Source organism: Mobula hypostoma, chromosome 9 (genome assembly GCF_963921235.1).
Source record: "Mobula hypostoma chromosome 9, sMobHyp1.1, whole genome shotgun sequence".
Lineage (NCBI taxonomy): Eukaryota > Metazoa > Chordata > Chondrichthyes > Myliobatiformes > Myliobatidae > Mobula > Mobula hypostoma.
The window spans coordinates 63,529,164-63,540,036 of record NC_086105.1 but is presented as its reverse complement, the minus strand read 5'-3'; positions in this window follow the sequence as shown (position 1 = coordinate 63,540,036).

The window sequence follows — 10,873 nt, the reverse complement described above, 5'->3', positions numbered from 1 at the left end:
TAGGTTTGCGTTATGACAACTGGAATTTCTGGAATGTAAGTGACATGGTGACATTTCTCCCTGGATTATTACATCTTCCAGAATCAGGTTTAATATTACTGCCCTTATGTCATGAAACGTGTTTTGTTTTAACAGTACCTTGCAACGTATAATAATTTTTTTTAAAACTATAAATTACAATAAGAAATATACTTCAAAAAATTAAATTAAACCAGTGTGCAAAAAGAGACCAGTAAAAGAAAAAGATAGAGAGGTGGTATTTGTGGGTTTATTGTCTGTTCAGAAGTCTGATTGTGGTGGGGAAGTAGCTGTTCCCAAGATGTTGAGTGTGTGTCTTCAGGCTCCTGTACCTCCTCCTTGGTGACAGCAATGAGAAAGGCATGTCCTCGGTGATGGGGCCCTTCATGATGGATGCTGCCTTTCTGAGGATTGCCTTTAGAAGATGTCAAAAGAGCCCCATATGAACAATGAGGTGCTCCTCCACTCCTGGTCTTTGCACTTACTTGTTTGTATTGCTTTACCCGCGAGCTCCTGGGCACAGTGATTGCAACAGCATCTACCACGTGCCAAGCTGCTCTCTGTCCCCGGCGTGGCGAAGGGTGGGTCTGGCCCCATTGCTGCGCAACGTCCCAGACCAACAGCTTTGACCACAAGTCCATCGGGCAGTGAACGGCTTGGAATGACCTGCAGACACTGCAGGAGAAGGGCTCAACTGAGACAGTGGGTGGTTCCCGGGGTAGACAATCCAGACCACCTCATTGCCAGGCCTCACCAACAGGGACCAAGACCTTGTCTGGCTGACGACGTGAGGGGCCCCTCCTGCGTGCCCATAGCATCACTCCCACTGTGGGACAACTGTAGCGGGGAAGAGAGAGTAGCTCATCTCTTTGTGGACTGTTGTCTTGAGGAGAGGGTGTGGAGAAAGATGAAAGGGCCTCTGTCACATTTCATCCCATACGCTCTGATCTCCAGGCTGTTCCCAGGGACGCTCATGGAGACAAACATCCGATGCTGCTGGCAGATCATCAGCTTGGTGAGAGATTCCCTTGGTCAGCCCAGCACGCCAAGGTGTCCGGGAGGAACACTGCCCACTGGCTCATTCCAGCCGGTTGAATTATGTGCTGAGGGAAGCACAAAAGCCTGGTGGGCCACCACAAGGGCTCAGACCTTCCCCTCTGGGCCCTTGTGTTGGCCGCACCAAGCTTCAGTGTGGGGTTCTTCTGCTACTGGAGAGGGAGGATCTGGGTGGGGGGGGAGCCCCTCAATTATGGTAGTAGTGTAGCACTGAACAAGGGTGGCAGCAGAGTCGTGGATGTGTAGAAAAGTAAAAGCTCTAACTTTGAGTGTAAACAATGAAAAGGTATGGACTGGTTTCTTGTAAATAACTTTATTATGAATAAAGATTATTTTGATATATAAAAGAATCTGTTCCTGATATCACTGCCAACTACCTGATGGCCACTTCCTCAAATTTGGGTCATTTTGGAGTGCTGTCCGTTATAGGGGTGATGTTTAGCCACATTTGCAAAACTGACCCTCACCCTGTTCAACACACACAAAATGTGGAGTTCAACAGGTTGGGTACCATCCATGGACAGAAATGAACAGTCCATGTTTCAGCCCGAGACCCTCCGTCAGGACCCTTCATTGCGTCTCGGCCCAAAATGCTGATATTCATTACCCTCCATAGATGCTGGACCAGAGGTCTGTTAAGGTACAGAGTAGTTCTTGACTCTTGCACTCAAAGCCAGAATAAAATTTATTATCACAGTATGTATATGTTACCTTGAGATTCATCTTCTTGCAGGCATTCACAGAAAAATAAAGAAATACAATGGAATTTACAAAAGAGCTGTATATAAACAAAGACTGATATACAGCTATTGTGCAAAAGAAGACAAACTGGAAATATACAAATAATACTGAGAACTTGAGTTGTAAAGAGTGAGTCTGTAGGCTGTAGAATCAGTTCGAAGTTGTGGTGAGTAAATGTCAGGAACCTGGTGATTGTAGGGTAGTAATTGTTCCTGAACCTGGTGGTTCAGGCTTCTGAAAGCTCGTACCTGACGACAGCAGCGAGAAGAGAGCATGGCCTGGATGATGGATGCTGCTTTGTTGTGGCTGCATTGTGGAGGGCTTTGCCTGTGATAGACTGGACTACATACTGTTGTCTTGTCTGTTCCTGGGCATTGGTGTTTCCATACCAGGCTGTGGTACAACCAGTTAGAATACTCTCCACAGTGAATTTATAAAAGTTTGTCAAAGTTTTTGGTAGTTCAGTGCCTCGACAAATGAAGGCAAGCACGCCTTCAGTGAACAACAGGGAAGAAATGTCGCATCTTGTCCGAGTCCCTGGTGGTAGATGCTGGTATATAACAGTGACTGGTGACCTTAGGCTGTGACTCGTGAATTGATGCATGTTTTCCATTCAGGAGAGGAAATTATGAAATCTATGGTGTTAATCACTCAGCGACATCATGCATTCCTTTTGTGGTGCTGGACAAAATCAGTCAGCTCCATCATGGGTATGAGTGTACATTGTATCCAAGACATCTTCAAGGAGTGGTGCCTCTGGAAGGCGCGTCCATCATTAAGGGCCCTCACCACTCAGGACATTACCTCTTCTCATTGCTACCATCAGGAAGGAGGTACAGAAGCCTGGAGGCACACACTCTGCAATTCAGAAACAGCTTCTTCCCCTCTGCAATCAATTTCTAAACATTAAACCCATGAACACTACCTCAGCACTACTTTTAAATTTCTGTTTTTGCAGTACTTATTTTAATTTAACTATTTAATATACATCTATATACTTACTGCAATTCAGTTTTTTTCTATATTTATCATGTATTGCCTTGTACTGCTGACAGAGGGTTAACACCTTTCACACCCAATGCCAGTGATATTAAACTGGATTCTGATTCTGCACGAAGTGTGTCTACATGAAGTACAATATTGTGCAGGCACAGAGCGTACGGTTACTAGTGTTTGGTTTATTATTGTCACGTGGACCAAGATACAGTGAAAAACTTCTGTTTACATGCCATCCTGACAGGTCACTTCAAACTTAGCTTCACTGAGGAAGTACAAAAGAAAAAAAGAACAAAACGCAGAATCTAGTGTTACAGTTAAAGGGAAAGTGCAGTATATGCAGACAAATAATTTAAGGGTCGGCACAACATTGTGGGCCGAAGGGCCTGTACTGTGCTGTACTGTTCTATGTTCTATAACTTCCTCACTTGCAGACCCCAGTCAGTTCAGATTGGCAACACCTCCTCCGCAATCTGCGTTAGCACAGGTGCACCACAAGGCTGGGTGCTTAACCCCCTGTTCCACTCACTTTACACTTAAGATTGCGCGACTAAGCACAACTCCAATGCAGTATTCAAGTTTGCTGATGACACCACTATCGTAGGCTGAATCAAAGGTGGTGACAGATCAGCATATAGGAGGCAGACTGAATATCTTCCTGCGTGGTGTCACAGCAACAACAGCTTTTTACTCAATGTTAGCAGAACCAAGGAGCTGATTACTGACTTCGGGTGGATGAAACCAGATGTCCATGAGCCAGTCCTCATCAGGGGATCAGAGGTGGAGAGGGTCAGCAAGTTAAATTCCTCGGTGTTGTCATTTCAGCACTGTACTTCCTTAGGAGTTTGCAAAGATTCCGCATGACATCTGAAACTTTGTCAAACCGCTGTAGATGTGTGATGGAGAGTATTTTGACTGGCTGCATCACCGCATGGTTTGCAAAAACCAATGCTGTTGAATGGAAAATCCTACAAAAAGTAGTGGATACGGTCAGTGTACCCTCTAATTTGTAATGACCAGTGTGTGCAAAAATCTTGTGCTGTGCAATTTATTTGCTCGGTGACAACAACATGTGCGCACTGAATTTTATATATAGAGATATTCATTTTAACAGTTGGCAAAACACTGACAATAAGAACTTTGATCACCTCTGGGTTTGATAATTTTCACTCTTGTTCGTCTGCACTCTCAAAAAACATACATAGCAGGCCTGTAGCAGGTAATGAAGGATATTCTTGCTGGAGCTTTTGCACACCATTCATATGTGATTTGCTTGCTAAATGGCGCTTTAAAAAGTCAAGTTTCCAAATATCACTCAGAATCAGAATCAGAATCAGGTTTATTATCATCAGAATGTGATGTGAAATTTGTTAACTTAGCAGCAGCAGTTCAATGCAATACATAATCTTGCAGAAAGAAAAAATAGATGAATAAAATAAAACATACTAATAATAAATAAACAAGTAAATCAATTACATATATTGAATAGATTTTTTTAAATGTGCAAAAAACAAAAATACTGTATATTAAAAAAAGTGAGGTAGTGTCCAAAGCTTCAATGTCCATTTAGGAATCAGATGGCAGAGGGGAAGAAGCTGTTCCTGAATCGCTGAGTGTGTGCCTTCAGGCTTCTGTACCTCCTACCTGATGGTAACAGTGAGAAAAGGGCATGCCCTGGGTGCTGGAGGTCCTTAATAATGGACGCTGCCTTTCTGAGATACCGCTCTCTAAAGGTGTCCTGGGTACTTTGTAGGCTAGTATCCAAGATGGAACTGACTAGATTTACAACCTTCTGCAGCTTCTTTCGGTCCTGTGCAGTAGCCCCCCCATACCAGACAGCGATGCAGCCTGTCAGAATGCTCTCCACAGTACAACTATAGAAGTTTTTGAATGTATTTGTTGACATGCCAAATCTCTTCAAACTCCTAATAAAGTATAGCCTCTGTCTTGCCTTCTTTATAACATCGATATGCTGGGACCTGGTTAGGTTCTCAGAGATCTTGACACCCAGGAACTGGAAATTGCTCACTCTTTCCACTTCTGATCCTTCTATGAGGATTGGTATGTGTTCCTTTGTCTTATCCTTCCTGAAGTCCACAATCAGCTCTTTCATCTTACTGACGTTGAGTGCCAGGTTGTTGCTGCAGCACCACTCCACTAGTTGGCATATCTCACTCCTGTACCCCCTCTTGTCACCACCTGAGATTCTACCAACAGTGGTTGTATCGTCAGCAAATTTATAGATGGTATTTGAGCTATGCCTAGCCACACTGTCATGTGTATACAGAGAGTAGAGCAGTGGGCTAAGCACACACCCCTGAGGTGCACCAGTGTTGATCGTCAGCGAGGAGGATATGTTATCACCAATCCGCACAGACTGTGGTCTTCCAGTTATAAATCAAGAATCCAATTGCAGAGGGAGTTACAGAGGCCCAGGTTCTGCAACTTCTCGATCAGGATTGTGGGAATGGTGGTATTAAATGCTGAGCTATAGTCGATGAACAGCATCCTTCTTCCCACTTGCAAGTTCTCCAGCAACTTTTGCATCGCGACAATATACGAAGATAACAGCGGTTTCTGTATTGTACTTAAATATTCCTCACAGCTTCACATTCCTGACCTCATGAGCTCTCGGTGTAGCGGTTTCTACTGTTTCGTTAAGCCATTCCACTTTAAATGAAGTAGCAGTTCTTTTGTGCTTCACACTGTTTGGCATTTGACAGTGAATCAGCAAGTTCTTCAATAAAAACAGTATAAATAAACCAGTTTTAAAATCTGCAACAAATCATCACAAACTCAACAAGGTCCCACACAGGAGATTAGTGTGCAAACTTAAAGCACACGGTATTGGGGGTAAGGTATTGGTGTGGGTGGAGAATTGGTTAGCAGACAGGAAGCAAAGAGTGGGAATAAACGGGACCTTTTCAGAATGGCAGGCGGTGACTAGTGGGGTACCGCAAGGCTCAGTGCTGGGACCCCAGTTGTTTACAATATATATTAATGACTTGGATGAGGGAATTAAATGCAGCATCTCCAAGTTTGCGGATGACACGAAGCTGGGTGGCAGTGTTAGCTGTGAGGAGGATGCTAAGAGGATGCAGGGTGACTTGGATAGGTTGGGTGAGTGGGCAAATTCATGGCAGATGCAATTTAATGTGGATAAATGTGAAGTTATCCACTTTGGTGGCAAAAATAGGAAAACAGATTATTATCTGAATGGTGGCCGATTAGGAAAAGGGGAGGTGCAACGAGACCTGGGTGTCGTTATACACCAGTCATTGAAAGTGGGCATGCAGGTGAGACCACACCTGGAGTATTGTGTGCAGTTTTGGTCCCCTAATCTGAGGAAAGACATCCTTGCCATAGAGGGAGTACAAAGAAGGTTCACCAGATTGATTCCTGGGATGGCAGAACTTTCATATGAAGAAAGATTGGATGAACTGGGCTTGTACTCGTTGGAATTTAGAAGATTGAGGGGGGATCTGATTGAAACGTATAAGATCCTAAAGGGATTGGACAGGCTAGATGCAGGAAGATTGTTCCCGATGTTGGGGAAGTCCAGAACAAGGGGTCACAGTTTGAGGATAGAGGGGAAGCCTTTTAGGACCGAGATTAGGAAAAACTTCTTCACACAGAGAGTGGTGAATCTGTGGAATTCTCTGCCACAGGAAACTGTTGAGGCCAGTTCATTGGCTATGTTTAAGAGGGAGTTAGATATGGCCCTTGTGGCTACGGGGGTCAGGGGGTATGGAGGGAAGGCTGGGGTGGGGTTCTGAGTTGGATGATCAGCCATGATCATAATAAATGGCGGTGCAGGCTCGAAGGGCCGAATGGCCTACTCCTGCACCTATTTTCTATGTTTCTGTTTCAACATTGTCAACACCGTCTGCATCAGAAACTGGAAAAGGAAATGTGATTATGTACAGTTGTGAAATATACTCAACATGCCAATGAAGTAGAAGGTGACAGCCTTTTCCGCACAGTTTAAGTTCCCTCGTGCGCTAGTAGCAAAAGAAGGAACATTAGATATGGTCCAGTTCGTCACGGGTAAAGCCCACCCAGCACTGAGCACAGCTACATGAAACACTGTTGCAGGAAAGCAGCATCCAGTGTCAAGGGGCCTCAGGATTCACACCACCAGGTTCAGCAACAGTTATTAACAATCAGGCTCCTGAACCAGAAGGGATAATTTTACTCACCTTCACTTGCCCCATACTGAAGTGTTCCCACAAACTATGGACTCACTTTCAAGGACTCTTCATCTCGTGTTCTTGACATATATTGCTCATTTATTATCATCATCACTTTTTTTCTTTCTTTTTGTATTTGCACACTGGTTGACTTGGCCTGTTGGGTGCGATCTTTCATTGATTCTATTATTGGATTTATTGAGTATTTATTGATCTTTCATTGGATTTATTGAGTATCCCTGCAAGAAAATAAATCCCAGGGTTGTATATGTGACGTATAGGCACTTTGATAATAAATATACTTTGAACTTTTAAACATTAAAGTGCACCATCCATGACAAGGTAGATTGAGAGATCAACAATTCATCTTTTTTGAGCAAGAGGTCTTGATTAGTCAGGGCGTCAAATGTTACGGAGGGAAAGCAGGAGAATGGGGTTGAGAGGAAGTATCAACCAGCCACGGTCAATGGCAGAGCAGATTCGATGGACCAAATGGCTTAATGCTGCTCCTTTGACTTCTGGTCTTAAGGTCTTATTCAGGAGTCTAATTACAACAGGATAGGAGCTGTCCCTGAGCCTGGTTGGATGTGCTTTCAAGCTTTTGTATCTTCTGCCCAGTGGCATGAGTAAGAAGAGAGAATGGCCAAATTAGAACAGGATAGAAGCTATCCTTGAACCTTGTGGTCATATTTTTAAACTTTGGCATCTTCTGCCCAGTGGCTTGAGTGAGAAGAGAGAATGAGTGAGGTGGAAAGGAGTCTTGATTATGTTGGCTGCTTTCCTGAGCAGGGGGAACATGTACTGAGATACGGAGAAAAGCTTTTGTTTGCTTGCCATCCAGATCGTTCCACGCATAAGTACGCCAAGGAGGTACCAGAAAAACAGAGTGCAGAATATATTGTTCCATTTGCTGAGACAGTGCAGTCAGCCGCGTGGGCCATGGTGAGGTCGACTGGGAGCTCCAGAGTTCACCTTCATCGTACGTTCTAGAGTCTTATAACAATGGGATCACAGCTGTCCATGAAACTGCTGGTCATGTTTCCAAACTTCTGCCCAATGGGAGTAGAGGGAGGAAAAGAGAATGACCAACGTGGGAGGGGTCCTTGATTATGCTAGCTGCTTTTCTTGGCCTGACCGCTGAGTTCCTCCAACATATCGTATGCGTTGGTCCTAGTAAGTCTTTGCACCTCTCCAAACCCTCCACATCCTTCCAATAACAGGGCAACTGGAATTGGATGCAATACTCCAGATGTGGCCTGACCAGAGTTCTATAAAGCTGCAGTATAACTTCCTGACTCTTGCACTCAAGGTCAGAATAAAATTTATTATCAAAGTACGTATTTGTTACTGTATGTTACCTTGAGATTCATCTTCTTGCACGCATTCACAGAAAAATAAAGGAACACAGCAGAATTTACAAGAAGCTGTACATAAACAAGGACTGATATACAGCTGTTGTGCAAAAGAAGATGAACTGGAATTATACAAATAATACTGAGAACCTGAGTTGTAGAGAGTGAGTCTGTAGGTTGTAGAATCAGTTTGAAGTTGTGGTGAGTGAATGTTATCCACACTGGTTCAGGAACCTGATGATTGTATGGTAGTAACTGTTCCTGAACCTGGTGGTTTAGGCTTCTGTACCTCATACCTGATGATAGCAGCGAGAGGAGAGCGTGGCCTGGACGGAGGGGTCCTCTACGATGGATCCTGTTTTCTTCTGGCAGCGCTCCCTGTAGATGTGCTCAATGGTGGGGAGGACTTTGCCTGTGACGGACTGGGCCACATCCACTACTTCTTGTAGGATTTTCCATTTAAGGGCATTGGTGTTTCCGTACCTGACTGTGATGCAACCAGTAGGGACACTCTCCACTGTGCATTTATAAAAGTTTGTCAAAAGTTTTGGTAACTCAGTGCTTTGGCTAATAAGGAGAAGCATGCCTTCAGTTAAATAATAGAGGAAATGTTTCATCTTGTCACTGGTGGTGACCTTTGGCTGTGACTCATGAATTGATGCATTTTTTTCTGTTCAGGAGAGAAGACTATGAAGTCTATGGTGTTATTTACTGGGTGGCGTAGTGCATTCCATTTGTACTTGTGCACAATATGTGTCTACATGAAGTACAATATTGTGCAGGCACAGAGCGTATGATTACTGGTGATTGATTTATTATTGTCACATAGACCAGGATACAGTGAAAAACTTTTGTTTACATGCCATCCTAATAGATCATTTCAAACTGAGGAAGTACAAAAGAAAAAAGAACAAAATGCAGAATCTAGTGTTACGGTTACAGAAAAAGTACAGTGTTTGTAGACAAATAATTTCCTCACTTGCAGACCCCAGTCAGTTCAGATTGACAACATCTCCTCCACAATCTCCATCAGCACAGGTGTACCACAAGGCTGTGTGCTTAGCCCCTTATTTCACACTCATGACCGTGAGGCAAAGCACAACTCCAAAGCAATATTCAAGTTTGCTGATGACACCAGTGTCATGGGCCAAATCAAAGGTGGTGACGGATCAGCATATAGGAGGGAGAGTGAAAATCTGGCCGAGTGGTGTCACAACAACAACCTCTTCTTACTCAATGTCGGCACGACCAAGGAGCTGATTATTGACTTCAGGAGGAGGAAATCGGAGGTTCATGAGCCAGTCACTGGGGGCTCAGAGGTGGCGAGAACCAGCCACTTTAAATTCCTTGGTGTTATCACTTCAGTGCCTCCACTCCTCAGGAGTTTGCAAAGATTTGGCATGACTTCTGAAACTTTGTCAAACTTCTACAGATGTGCAGTGGAGAGTATATTGACTGGCTGCATCACAGCCTGGTATGGAAAATCCTACAGGAAAGAAGTGGATATGGTCCAGTCCACCACGGGATAAGCCCTCTCCACCATTGAGCACATCTACAGGAAGTGAGAGCAACATCCATTGTCAGAGACCCCACCACCCAGGACATGCCCTCTTCTCACTGCTACCATCAGGAAACAGGTACAGGAGGCTTAGGTCCCACACCACCAGGTTCAGGAACAGTTATTACCCTTCAACTATCAGGCTAACCTCACTCACCTCAACTCTAAACTGATTCCACAACCTATGGACTCTAACTCCACTGTGGATGACCCCAAACTCAGCTGCAAAAGGAGGAGGGTTCAGCATGGGACCAGACACCCCATCCTACAAAAATGCAGAGCTACAAACACACTCACAGAAGCTCCGAAGACCTGGTTCCTGGGAGAGCAAGGATCTTCAAAGATGGGCTTTCCCTGGGGACAAGGAAGAGTGGACCGGGACAGACGACTCTGGCGAGCTGCTGTCGACGGCCTGTGTCCCACTAGGGATGATGGGCTTAACGAATAAACAATGGACCCATTTTCAAGGACTCTGGAACTCATGTTCTCAATATTATTTATTACTTTTTTTTGTATTTGCTCAGTTTGTCTTCTTTTGCACACTAGTTGTTTGTCAGTCTTTATGTGTAGGTTTACATTGAACCATTGTGTTTCTTTGTATCTATTGTGATTATCTTCAAGAAAACTGTATGGGGACATTTGGTATACAGTATGTACTTAGAAAATAAATTTACTTTGAACTTTGAAGTATAAGTCAGAACACCAAGGAAGACCCCTACTTTAAAATAGCTCTGTGGGATCTTTACATGCTCCTGGTGGACAGAACCACAAGTTGGATAACTGATCCATTGCCAGTATCCCCAACAGTAATGCACCCCTCAGGACTGCACGAGAGCACCACTGAGAGCTTTGAGCTCTGTCTGCGCATCTGGAGTAGTGTGAGCAGTTTTGGGTCATTTATCTAAAAAAGGATATGCTGGCATTGGAGAGGGTCCAAAGGAGGTTTATGAGAATGGTCTCGG